Here is a 12218-nt window from a genome sequence, read left to right as displayed (position 1 = left end):
GACAGGGAAAAAGAAAAGGCCAAAAAGGGTGTCAGAAGAGACTGAGACTTGCTATATAATGTACAGTAGATAAAGCAAATTGAAGGAACGATGAAATCAAAGCACTAAAAAGGTTTCAAAGGGTGGCTCAAGGATAAAAGGTAAGGAAAGGTTATAGATAAAGCACAAAATCATAAAGGATAGATAGCCTGCTAATATGACTCAGAACTTGGAAACGGTCTTACCTCATTTTCAAGGACTCCTGGAACATTCAGTAAAACTGATTCTACATGAAACCCCAAAGAAAGCAGTGTGAGATCCTGCTGCAACCAATCTTGGATGATCTTCAGCAAAACTCACCTTGCATGTGATATGAATGATATGGTGCTATAATTTGAGCATTCTGTGGATTACTTTTTTTAAGAATGGGTACAAATAGGCATCTCTTCTGGTCAAGGACCTGTCGTCCAAATTTCTCGGCAGAGAGAAATGAGTACTTCGTCTACTTCGTCAGTTTGTTGAGACATTTCCATTTGTATTCCCTCAATTTCTGGAGCCTTGTTTTTGGCTAATGTCTTCAGTGAAGCTTGGATTTCTTCCTGCAGTGCCATTTGGTTCTTGATCATATGCTATCTCTTGAAATGGCTGAATTGTGACTAGTTCTTTTTGGTACAGTGGCTCTGCATTCATTCCATCTTCTTTTGATGCTTCCTGCATCGTTCCATGTTTTGCCTATAGAATATTTCAACATTCCGACTCAATATTTGATTTTTTTAACTTATTTTTTCAGTTTACAATATATTGAGAGTGTTCTTCTTTTTTGGTTTTCTAATTCAAGGTCTTTACACATTTCATTATAATACAATTATAATAATTTCATTATATAATGATAATAAATATAATATAATTTGTCTTCTTGAGCTGCCCTTTTAAATTTTCTGTTCAGCTCTTCATCATTTCTTCCATTTGTCTTAGCTACTCCATAATTAAGAGCAAGTTTCAGTCTCTTCTGACATCCCCCTTGATCTTTTCTTTCTTTGTATGTTTAATGGCTTTTTGTTTTATTTATGTATGATGTTCTTTATGTCCTCCCACAGTTCATCAGGTCTTCTGTCATTAGTGTTTGATGTGTCAGATGTGTACTTGAGATGTTCTCAAAATTCCGATGAGATCTACTCAAGGTCGTACTTTAGCTCTCATGGACTTGTTCATTTTCTTCAGCTTTAGCCTGAACTTACATGTGAGCAATTGATGGTATAGTTTTTAGCTGCTAATAATGAGCTTCTCTATAATCTCCTCCCACAGATGTAGTCAATGTAATTTCGGTCTATTTATCTTGAGAAGTCTGTGTGTATGGTTCCCTTTTGTGTTGTCGAAAAAAGATCTTTGTGATGATGATGTTGTTGATCTTGAAAAATTCTATCATGCCATCATCAGCTTTGTTTCTTTTACCAAGGCCATATTTTCCAACTCCTGTTCTTTCCTCTTGGTTTCCAACTTTTTTGTTGTTGTTTCCAACTTTTATATTCCAATCACCGATAATAATCTATGCATCTTCATTGCATGTCTGTTCAATTTCAGACAGAAGATATTGGTAAAATTCTTCAGTTTCTGCATCACCAGCAGTTGGTGCATAACTTTGAACAATATTTTATTGACTGGATTTCCTTGTATGAGGAGAGGTATCTTATCACAGAAAGCATTGTACTTCAAGATAGATCTTGAAATGTTTTTTGGTGAAGATGAATGCGACGCCATTCCTCTTGCATATGTCATTCTTGACGTAGTGAACCATATGATTTCCTGATTCATAATGCCCAAAGCTAGCCCATTGCAGCTCCTTAATCTCTAGGATATCAATCTTTATGTGTTCCCTTTCAATTTTGACAACTTCCCATTTCCCTAGGTTCATACTTCACACATTCCAAGTTCTGATTATTAATAGATGTTTGCAGTTGCTCCATTTTGAATCATGCTGCATCTGAAAATGACCATCCTAAAGACGTTAGTCCCCCGGGCTTTATTCCATCCATGTCATTTTGGTTGACTCTACTTTGAGTCATATTTAGAGTGTCTTCTGACCCAAGGGGTTCATCTTCTGGTACAATCTCTGACAATGTTCTGCTTCTTTTCAAGAGGCTTTTTCCCGTATGACAGTGGCTAATTCCTCAGAAGTGCACAGCCTATTTCTTCTTCACAGTCTGTTCTGAGTCTGGAAGTTCTGCTGAAACATGTTCACTTTGGGTGGCCCTCCTTGTATTTCAAATACCAGTAACCTAGCGTGCAGCATCAGAGCAAAAAGCAAGCCACCACAGTACAACAAGTAGGCAAGTGGTGAGAGCCAGTCTAATTAATTGCCACAAATTCTTCATCATAAAGAAGTTTAAGGAAGCTATAACGCAAGGAAAGTAAAAAAGACATTGTTACAAAATCACGGAAACCTTAATTAAATAATAAGAACAAGTCAAAATGTGACGGCATTATTTCTCAACATATCTTCCATTTAGGTCTATTTTTTAAAGCAGTTTTATTGATATATCCTTCATATATCATACAGTTTGATAATTTAAATATATTAAAATAGTTGTTCAATTATTACTACAACCAATTTTGGAACATTTTCTTCTTTCTTGTACTCATTATTGTTAGCGCCCCCTTTCCCCTCAAGCTCCCCAGCAATAACTCCAAGAAACTATCAATCCAGTTACTGTCTCTATAGATCTACCTCTCCTGGATTTCACACAAATAAACAGAAAAAAATGAACCCCCAAGGCCAAAATAAAACAAAGAAAATCCCCAGTTGTAAAGATAACAGAAAATAATAAAAACTAGAACTAACTTAAAATGTGTCAAAAGGGAGAAAAAATTATAAGGTCTTAAATTTTAAACTAACCTCATCTGCATTAATACATTTTTCAATGCACTCTGTCTGAAAGCAAGGCTAGGGGATCATCAGAGACTTAATATAAGTGGGGATCCTGGAAATGGATTCTGGGCTTTCACTGTCATCCATAGCCTTCTACAAACAAGGTTCTCAGAATTTAAGCTCTAAAATGGTTCCATTCTCTAGTCTTTGATTTTATTATTTATAATCTTTGGATTACACAGAGTGATGTGCTTCTTCCATGTGGACTTAGCTGTCATCTCACTTAGATGGCTGTTTGCTTTAAGACAGGCCTTTAAGACCCCAGCCGCTATTCTTCTGATAGCCGGGCACCATCTGATTTTTTCACCACACTTTGCTGTAGCACTCATATCTTCAGTGATCTCTTCATAAGAGCAGGTATGGAGTAGGGCTATGTCATAAGAATGTATTTTTCTTAGATTAGTGTTATCATTGTGAGCTCAAAATCCATTCATATATCTTTGATCTCTATATGTCCCTGGCTCACTTTGAAGACATCATTATCCTTTTATTGGGGAACATCGGGAATCATACTAATGGCACGTATGGTAATTCTATTGAGAGTATAATTAATTTAATCAATGTTAAAGAAGTTCAAACATTGTTTTGAAAAGGAAAGTATACATGTATACGACAACTTTTTAGACAAAAATACAAGGATTGTTGACCTGTACAGATAAAAAACTCAAGTGACTGGAAATTATTTGTGCAAACAATGAGGATTGGAGATAGGGCAAAACTTTCAATAATTCTCATTCACAAAGGCAGAGTCACACCTGCTAGACTGACATTTCATAAGAAAGCAAATATATAGGAGTTCTGAGCAGCCATCTGTTGGGCACTCTCAAATGCAAGACATCCAAATCACAGTCCAATAACTTCCAAATCCATGACCATAGGATGAGTCATCTGCTTCTTCTCACACTAGGGCATTTCAGCCTTAAGTTCAAACAAGACCCATGTCTCCCTCCATGAATGAAAATAAACTCAAAATCCCAGAGCTATAAGGATCATCCATGAGAAAATTGGGACAAACTTAAGGGTTCCATTGCCAGGCATGCACATAGTACCAAAGATAACAAAGGAAGCAAATGTAGTCAAGGAAATATAGATGACTGGGACTGACTAAAAATAAGGTACTTACCAAAAGAGTAACAAAAGAACCCATGGACTTGGAAGATGCCTTTAGTAATGGCACATGGACAAGGGGCTAATTACTAAAATATATAGAATTCTCTAACACCTCAATGAGAAAAAAAATCTAATGAAAAATTGGGCAAAAGACATGAACATACAGTCCACCAAATCTGACACTCAAATGGCTGACAAAACACATGAGGAAATGCTCACGATCACTAGCCATATGGGAGATGCAAGTGAAAACAACAATGAGATATCCCCTAATACCCACAACCATAGCCCAATTTAATAAAAAATTAAAACCCAGGAAACAAATACTGGAGAGAAGGTGAAGAGATTGGAACTCTTACACACTGCTAGCAAATAGGTATAACCACTGTGGAAAGTGATATGGCACTACCTAAAACAACTGGGAATAAATGCCATATGACCCAGAAATATCTCTGATGGGTCATATGAAAGTAAAATACACATGCTCCCCCATGTTCATCGCAGCACAGTTCACAATAGCAAGAAGCTGGCAACAGCCCAAATGCCTATCAGTAGAAGAAAGAGACTCTGGTACATGCACACAATGGACTACTATGCATCCCTAAATAACAGTGATAAAACCACAAGACACCTCCTGTCATAGGTCTGTATACTCCTGAAGGGGGACTTTCCACCCTCTAACCCTTCCCAGAAGAATTCGGTGCTCTTCAATTGACCCCTCGTCAAAATGGCAGTTTGGGCATCCTCACGGGACTCAAATTAAGTGCCTTTGATGTGTTCTTTGAGCTTTGGCAACAAAAAGATGTCCGAAGGGGCAAGATCAGGGCTGGCAGGTGGATGGGGCAAAGGCTCAAAACAAAATCTCATAGGACAGCCCTTGCTCCTTTCAAGGGAGGAACCGGTGCATCATCATGGAAGGGGGGATGGGGAGGAATCCTCTTCACAACTTTCCTGCCCTTGTTCTCACCAATGCAGTTTTCAATTTTCTTAACATTTCTTCATTATAAGCCCCTGTTATCATGCGGTGTCCTTAGAGAAAATCTATCAAGATTATTTCTAGTGGGGCTCCAAAAACAATCACCATAACCTTCGTAACTGACCTGTGGGCCTTGCACATTTTGGAAGCTTTACTGATCTTCCTTAAAGTGGTAGCCCCCATCTAAAACCTGTTGCTTTCTGTGAGGCAGTATTCTTGCAAACTGCTTGCAAAGCTTCAACAATCTGGAAAGGTGTTCATTTGAGTTTTACTAAAAATTTCCTATTAGCCTTGACCTCAAAGGAATGTTTTCCCTTGGCACACACACACACACACACACACACACACACACAAAACATTCTTTTAAAAAAAACGGAGAAAACCTGTCTGCAGCCATCCACCACAGAGTGCCAAGTCTTTGTTCCAAGGCATCTCTAGGTAGATTCAAACTACCAACCTTTGGGAATCTTCAGAATCGAATGTTACTGGAATTTCTAAATAAACGTAGCATTATTTCTGTATACAAACTCAACACGTAGAATTGCAACCTGTTCTCCCCCTCCCCCTGTAACTTACCAAATTGATTGTAAATTTAGATGAGAATATAAAGGATCAAAAAGGCCAAAGCATGGGGCCGATCTAGTCTGTCTTCTAGGCCACTATGAGTTGGGATTAACTTGATGGCAACGGGTATGTAAGAGCAAAGGTACAACAGCTATTTGAAAGAATATATGGGGCAGCGAAGGGCAAGGAGTTTGCATAAACAGGAGTGAAATAACTAGAACCGAAATAAGGAATATATTGGCACAACATAAATATCTAACCACCGTCACTGATCATATTTTCATGAAAATCAAAATAAAATATTTAAGAAAAATATATATTTTTTACAAATACCACTTTCATGCTCTTATTCTCTCCCTTATAAAAGGGGAAAACCCCAACCATCATTATACCCAACTCTGGAAAATAGTCGTGTTTTCTATCTCTGGGTCATGTTAATCACATCTCTCTGTTACAGTCTCCCTTAAAGCTAAGATTGCAAAATTCACCACCATCACCAGTCCTTATATGAGAACATGAGAAGAAAGGAGAAGAGAGTGAGAAAAAGGACTAAGTGAACACTTGGGTTAGTTTTCTTTTGCTGTCTAACAAGCTAGTGGCACTGACTTATTGTCTTAAAACAACACCCAGCTTCCAGGTCTAGGGAATGACCTGCTTCCAAATTTGCTCCTGCTCTTGGCAGAGTTCGATTCCTTGCAAGTATAGGACGAACATTTCCTTTTCTTGGTAGGTGATCAGCTGGGGGCTGCTCTCAACTTCTACAGGTTCCCTGCATTTCTTAGCATTTGACCCCCTCCATGACCAAACCAGGAAAGGCATGATCTCAGTCTCCTATGGTTGTCATAACAAAATATCACAAAGTGCCTGGCTTTAAAGACGTGAAATGCATCTTCTCACAGTTCTAGGAGCTAGATGTCCACATTTAGGGTGTGGGTGGGGTGAGGTCCCTTCTGTCTACACGAGGAAAAGATCCTTCCTTGTTTTTTCAACTTCTATAAAAATTAAAAAAACCTCCCTGCCATCAAGTCGATTCTGATTCTGAGCGACCCTGTAGGACAGGGTAGAGCTGCCCTGTCAGTTTCTGAGACTATAACTCTTTTTTGAAAGTAGGGAGCATCGTTTTGCTTCTACGAAGTAGCTGGTGGTTTCAAACTGCTGGCCTGGCAGTTAGCAGCCACAAGACTCTGCTGAGCATCTTTTTATATATCTTGTTTTGTGTAAGGATCTTTACACTCTGCTTCCCTTTTGTCCTCTTTTTATAAAACACAACATAGAAGGGATTGGTATCAGGACCCACCCTACCAGTATGACTTCATTAATAGAACTGATAACATCTATCAACACACACACACACACACACACACACACACACACACACACACACCACCTTTCATATCAGTTCTTAACAGACATGTTGAACCCTTCCCCTGGTTTGAATCTCTGACTTCCTCTTGGGTGACCGGCTATAGGAAACTCTCTGGTTCAAAGGGGCTTATGGGATTTGGTCCAGCCCACCCAGACCGTCTCCTGATCTTAAAGTCAACTAATTTTGAACCTTAATTATATCTGCCAAGTCTCCTCACAGTCATAATTAGATTGGTGTTTGTTCAAGTAATTGGGAGAAGGTGTGTGCATAACAGGGGTCAGGGATCTTCAGGCCGTCTTAGCATTCTGCTCACCGCAATACTGCATGTATATGGGCAGAAGAAGCGAGAAACATTGTGGATGACTAGCAAGTCTCTGTTTTGGTAATTGGTCCCGAATGCATAGTTGATTGTTTTTTCATCATTTTTATCACATAGCCATCCCTGTTTCCTGTGCCCCCAGCCAGCACTTCAGCGGGAGATGGTGCACCTTAGCTGATGAGGTGACGCAAAGCTTCATTCTCGTTTTGAGAGGCAAGGATGCTGAGACTTTCTTGCCCGTACTTTGGAGATGGACATCTTGCTTGGTCACGTAGAGGGGTAGTGAAAAAGAGGAACACCTTCGAGAAGATGGATTGATACAAGGGCTGAAACCACGGGCTCAAACACAAACACAATTGTGAGGACAGCACAGGACTGGGTGGGGTTCCCTTCTTTTATCCAGAGGGTCTCGAGAGACCGACTTGACCGCATGGATTCTCTTGTTTGCTCTTGCTTTGTTGCGCTGGCATGGGCCTCAGGCACCACGTTGAAAAGAAACGCTAAGATTGAACAGCTTTGTCTCAGTTTGAGGGATCTCAGACTTTCACCATGACATGGTGTTGTTTCTAAATTTTTAGATAGATTCTCTATTTACCAAGTGGAGAACATTCTCTAGGTTGCCGGGTTTGTGTGTTTTTTTTCTTTATTTCTCCTGTGCCTATTGAGACGAGTTTTCCAATGTTTATTCTATTAATATCATGACTTAAATTCGTTGATTTTACAAGTATAAAGCCACACTTTAATTCTTGGGATGAATTCCATGTGACTTTATTTATATATATTGATGAATTCAAATTGCTTATATTTATCATGAATTTTCGCACCTATATTCTTGAGAGAAAATTAATGCCTTTTTCTTATTTTGGTATCAGGGTAAGGACACGAATTATCAAAAGTGACACAGGAAGAAACAGAAACTCTGAAATGCTCTGGATCTATTAAAGATATTGAACTGATTATCAAAAATTTTCCCAGGACGAAAATTCCAGATGGTTTCACCGGAATGGGAAATTCTTAACAAAACATTTAAGTAAGAATTAATACAAAAGCTATCCAGAAAATAGAGAAGGAAGTTTTTCTAAATCATTTACAACATCAGTATTGATTACCCTGCTACCAAACAAACTTCATTCTTAAAAATCCTGAGTTCTCAGTGGTCTTGCTTATTAACTGTCTGTATTTTTCATGAACTTTCATGCTAGGACACTGAGACATTAAGAGGTGCCCTGGACGGTGCCACAGGCTCCTGCCATCGTGTTATTTACCTCGATGTGTATGTAGCAGTTTTGTAATTGTTCCTTGCTGATCAGGAGGAGGAATGAGCCTTAGGGGTGCATGATTAAAGTGCCCAGTGGCTCACCAAAAGATCTTGGCTTTGAACCCACCAGTGGCTCCTTGGGAGAAAGAACTATTAATTTGCTTCTGTAAAGATTGACAGCCTAGAAACCCCTATGGGGCAGCTCTACTCTGTCCTAGAGAGTCACTGAGTCACAATGGACTAGCTGACAATAGATCTGCTTGGTCTTGTGTTTAGGCTGGAAGAATGACTCAGCAGGTAGCTCAAACCCCTTCTTTGCCCAAAGGTTTGTTAGCATAAGAAACCAAATAGGTCTAGGTGACAAACTTAGTTTTCAATGAAATGAAAGCATTGTCCTGTCTCCTGGCAAAACCTCCTTCCTTGGGAGCCATGACATCCAAACTTGCAGAGTGCAAATCTGTGGTATCAGAAAGTTAATACCCGTGACTGGCAGATTGAGTGTCATACAGTGAGCAAATGCCCCCCCCCCTTACCCCTTGATTCCTGGACTACACCCTGTGTCCAGTGCCTATGAGAGAATGAGTATGATGGAAGCATTGCTGGCTCAAAGTATGTACCACTAAGGCAGTGGTTCTCAGCCTTCCTCATGCTGCAACCCTTTAATACAGTTCCTCATGTGGTGGTGACCCCCCCACCATCAAAATATATTCGTCGCTATTTCATAATTGTCATTTTGCTACTGTTATGAATCTGGCGACCCCTGTGAAAGGGTTGTTTGACCCCCAAAGGGGTCGCCACCCACAGGTTGAGAACGGCTGCACTAAGGTAAGATCCCAATCTTCCAGGATTTTGTCCCGGCATTGGTGCCACAGCTTAGTCTTTAGTGGATCATTCCATTCTTCCATGAGGTTGCTGCTTTGGGGAGCTGGGGGGTCTTCCAAGTGTATTCCACAAGCATGAGCCCATTGTGGCACTTTCTTTTTCCGCTAAACAAATTCCTCGGCCATAGAATAGTGGATGGTGAATGAGGCATTTCTCAGTCCACCCAGAGTTGAAAAGAAAACACATACCCAGAATATATATGTATTATTATGAGAATAAGCCACTGCTTCCCCTTCCCACGAAAAAAAGGTCTGAAGTCTTCATCCTGGTAGCTATTGGAGCTCTAGGAAATGGTGACAATTGGGAGCCCAGTATTTGCCTTTGTGAGAGATAATAGCTTAATGGCTGGTATAGAGAGTTTTCAATTTAGGGTAATGATTCTACCTCTAATCGACTTGTGCCTTTTGTTGTTGTTATTAAGGTGCCATTAAGTCAGCAGCGACTCATAGCAACAACAGAACAAAGCACGACCGGTCCTGCCCCATCCTCACAATGTTTGAGCCCACGGTTGCAACCACTGTGCGGATCCATCTCACTGAGAGTTTTCCTCTTTCTCGATGAGCCTCTACTTTACCAAGTACTAAGGTCTTCCTTCCCCCTGCCACTTGTCTATCAGTTGGTTGTACGGTGGTGACTTGTGGGTTGCTGTGATGCTGGCAGTTATGTCAGTAGGATTTCAAATACCAGCAGGGCCACCCAAAGTGAATCGGTTTCACTAGAGTTTCCAGACCAAGAACAGACAACAATGAAAGAATAGGCTGTCCACTTCTGAGGCATCAGCCCCTGAGAATGTTGTGGTTAGCATCAAAGCATTGTAAGATACTGCAAGCTTCCTGAAAAACAGGAGAAAATTGTCAGCGATAGTGCCAGAAGATGAGCCCTTCAGGTTAGGAGACACTTAAAGTAGAATTGACCATAATGGTGTGGATGGAGTAACACCTATGGGGAAAAAGCCTTTGGGACCTTCATTTGCTGATGAGAACACATAGCTGAAAACATTGATTAATTTGGAACTTGTAACGTACAAAGTATGACTGTAGGACAATTGGAAGCTGTCAAAATGAAATGGAATACATAAAGGTCAGCATTCTAGGCATTCATGAGCTGAAATCAACTGGTACTGGCCATGAGGAATCAGAAAACGATATGTTTTGCTATTCTAGGAATGACAGATTCAAGAGTAATGGGGTTGTGTTCATTGTCAAAAAGGCATGTCAAAATCTATCTTGAACTAGAATGCTGTCTGTGATAGGATAATATCTATCTCTATAAAAGGAAATCCAATCAATACTGTTACACAAATGTATTCACCTACCACTAAGTTAGTGATGAAGAAAATGAAGAATTTTAGCAACAGCTTCAGTCTGAAATTGATCAAACATACACTCAAGATGCATTAATAATTATTGGCGATTGGAATGCAAAAGTCAGAAATAAAGAGAAAGGCACAGTAATTGGAAAATATGGCTTTGGTGATAGAAATGAAGCTAGAGATGGCACGATTAAAGTTTGCAAGACCAACGACCTGCTCGTAAAAATACTTTTTTTTCCTAACAGTTTTATTGGAATATAATTTACATATAATAGAATTGAGTAGTTCAATTTTTCAAACGTATCTAGGGGAAATTGTACAATCGCCACCACACCCATCCTAGGGCATTTCCTTTCCCCATGGTTGATTCCTGTTTAATCACAATGTGCTCCAGTGCGCCCTCCACCACGCTCCCGTCTTCATAATTTACTCCCAAACTCCCCTTCCCCTCCTTATCACCCTTCCCCCTCCCTTACATTCCCTGTAACACTTTGCATCAGTTATTATCATTGTACATCCACACCTCCTGCCCTTCACAGCTGGGAAACCCCACAGAAGACACTGAAAAGCAAATCGCACTAAAGCGGTAAGAATAAGATCACATTGGTATAATGGCAAAAAGACAAATATTCCGTGAGAGAGAGAAGAGGCAAGCACCCTCCCACTGCCTCCCCCCCCATCGCCCCAATCAACATTCAAGAACCAAGGAAGAAGTTTTTTTTCATGGAACATCAAAGAGATTCTTGCCACCAGAACAAATTCAGGACATGTCTATGGGGAGGTCAACTGGCCAAGTATCCAGTTCTCTCCAGCATAGTCAAGGTGACAGTGGTCTCTGCCTGCTCCTAAGGCTATTCAGGACTCTTGCCCTTGGTTATAGCAGATCTGCCAGTGGCTCAGTCTGACTATACACTTTGCAGATGGGTTTGGGGGCTCCAACTTTCCCCCAAAGCCCTCACAAATTGGGTGTTCATAATTTTAGCTCTGATACTTTTCACCATATTTGAATTTTGTAATTGTCATTTTTGGATTGCAATAACTGGGGTGCTTCTTCTGTGTAGACTTAGTTGATTCCTCATTTAGATGGCTGCATGTATGAATATAAGCCTTTAAGACCCCAGGTGTTATTTCAATTGATAGCTGGGCACTATCTACTTTATTCACCACACTTTGCTCTAGCACCCTTATCTTCAGTGATTCTTTCATGAAGGTGAGTACTGAGCAGGGCCATGATATAAGAACTAATTGTTATTAAGTTGGAGCTAGGATTTAGTGTGAGCCCAAAAACCCCATCCTGGATCTACACTTTTAAATTTTTTATTATTCATTTATTTGTTTGTTTTTTAATTTATTTTTTTTATTTTAATTTGCTCTAGCTTGGACCTTAATACATATGTCATCTCATTCCATAGTTCAATCATAATTGTACTATTGCTTTCATAATCAGTCTCTGAACATATTTTTCCTTCCTGGGCTTGTGTGTGTGTGTGTGTCTGTGTGTGTGTGTGTGTGTGTGTGTGTGTGTG

The sequence above is a fragment of the Echinops telfairi genome, unplaced genomic scaffold, assembly GCF_000313985.2.
Source record: "Echinops telfairi isolate 266 unplaced genomic scaffold, ASM31398v2 ScPeMD7_53;HRSCAF=182, whole genome shotgun sequence".
Taxonomy (NCBI): Eukaryota; Metazoa; Chordata; class Mammalia; order Afrosoricida; family Tenrecidae; genus Echinops; species Echinops telfairi.
This window is presented reverse-complemented; position numbering follows the sequence as displayed.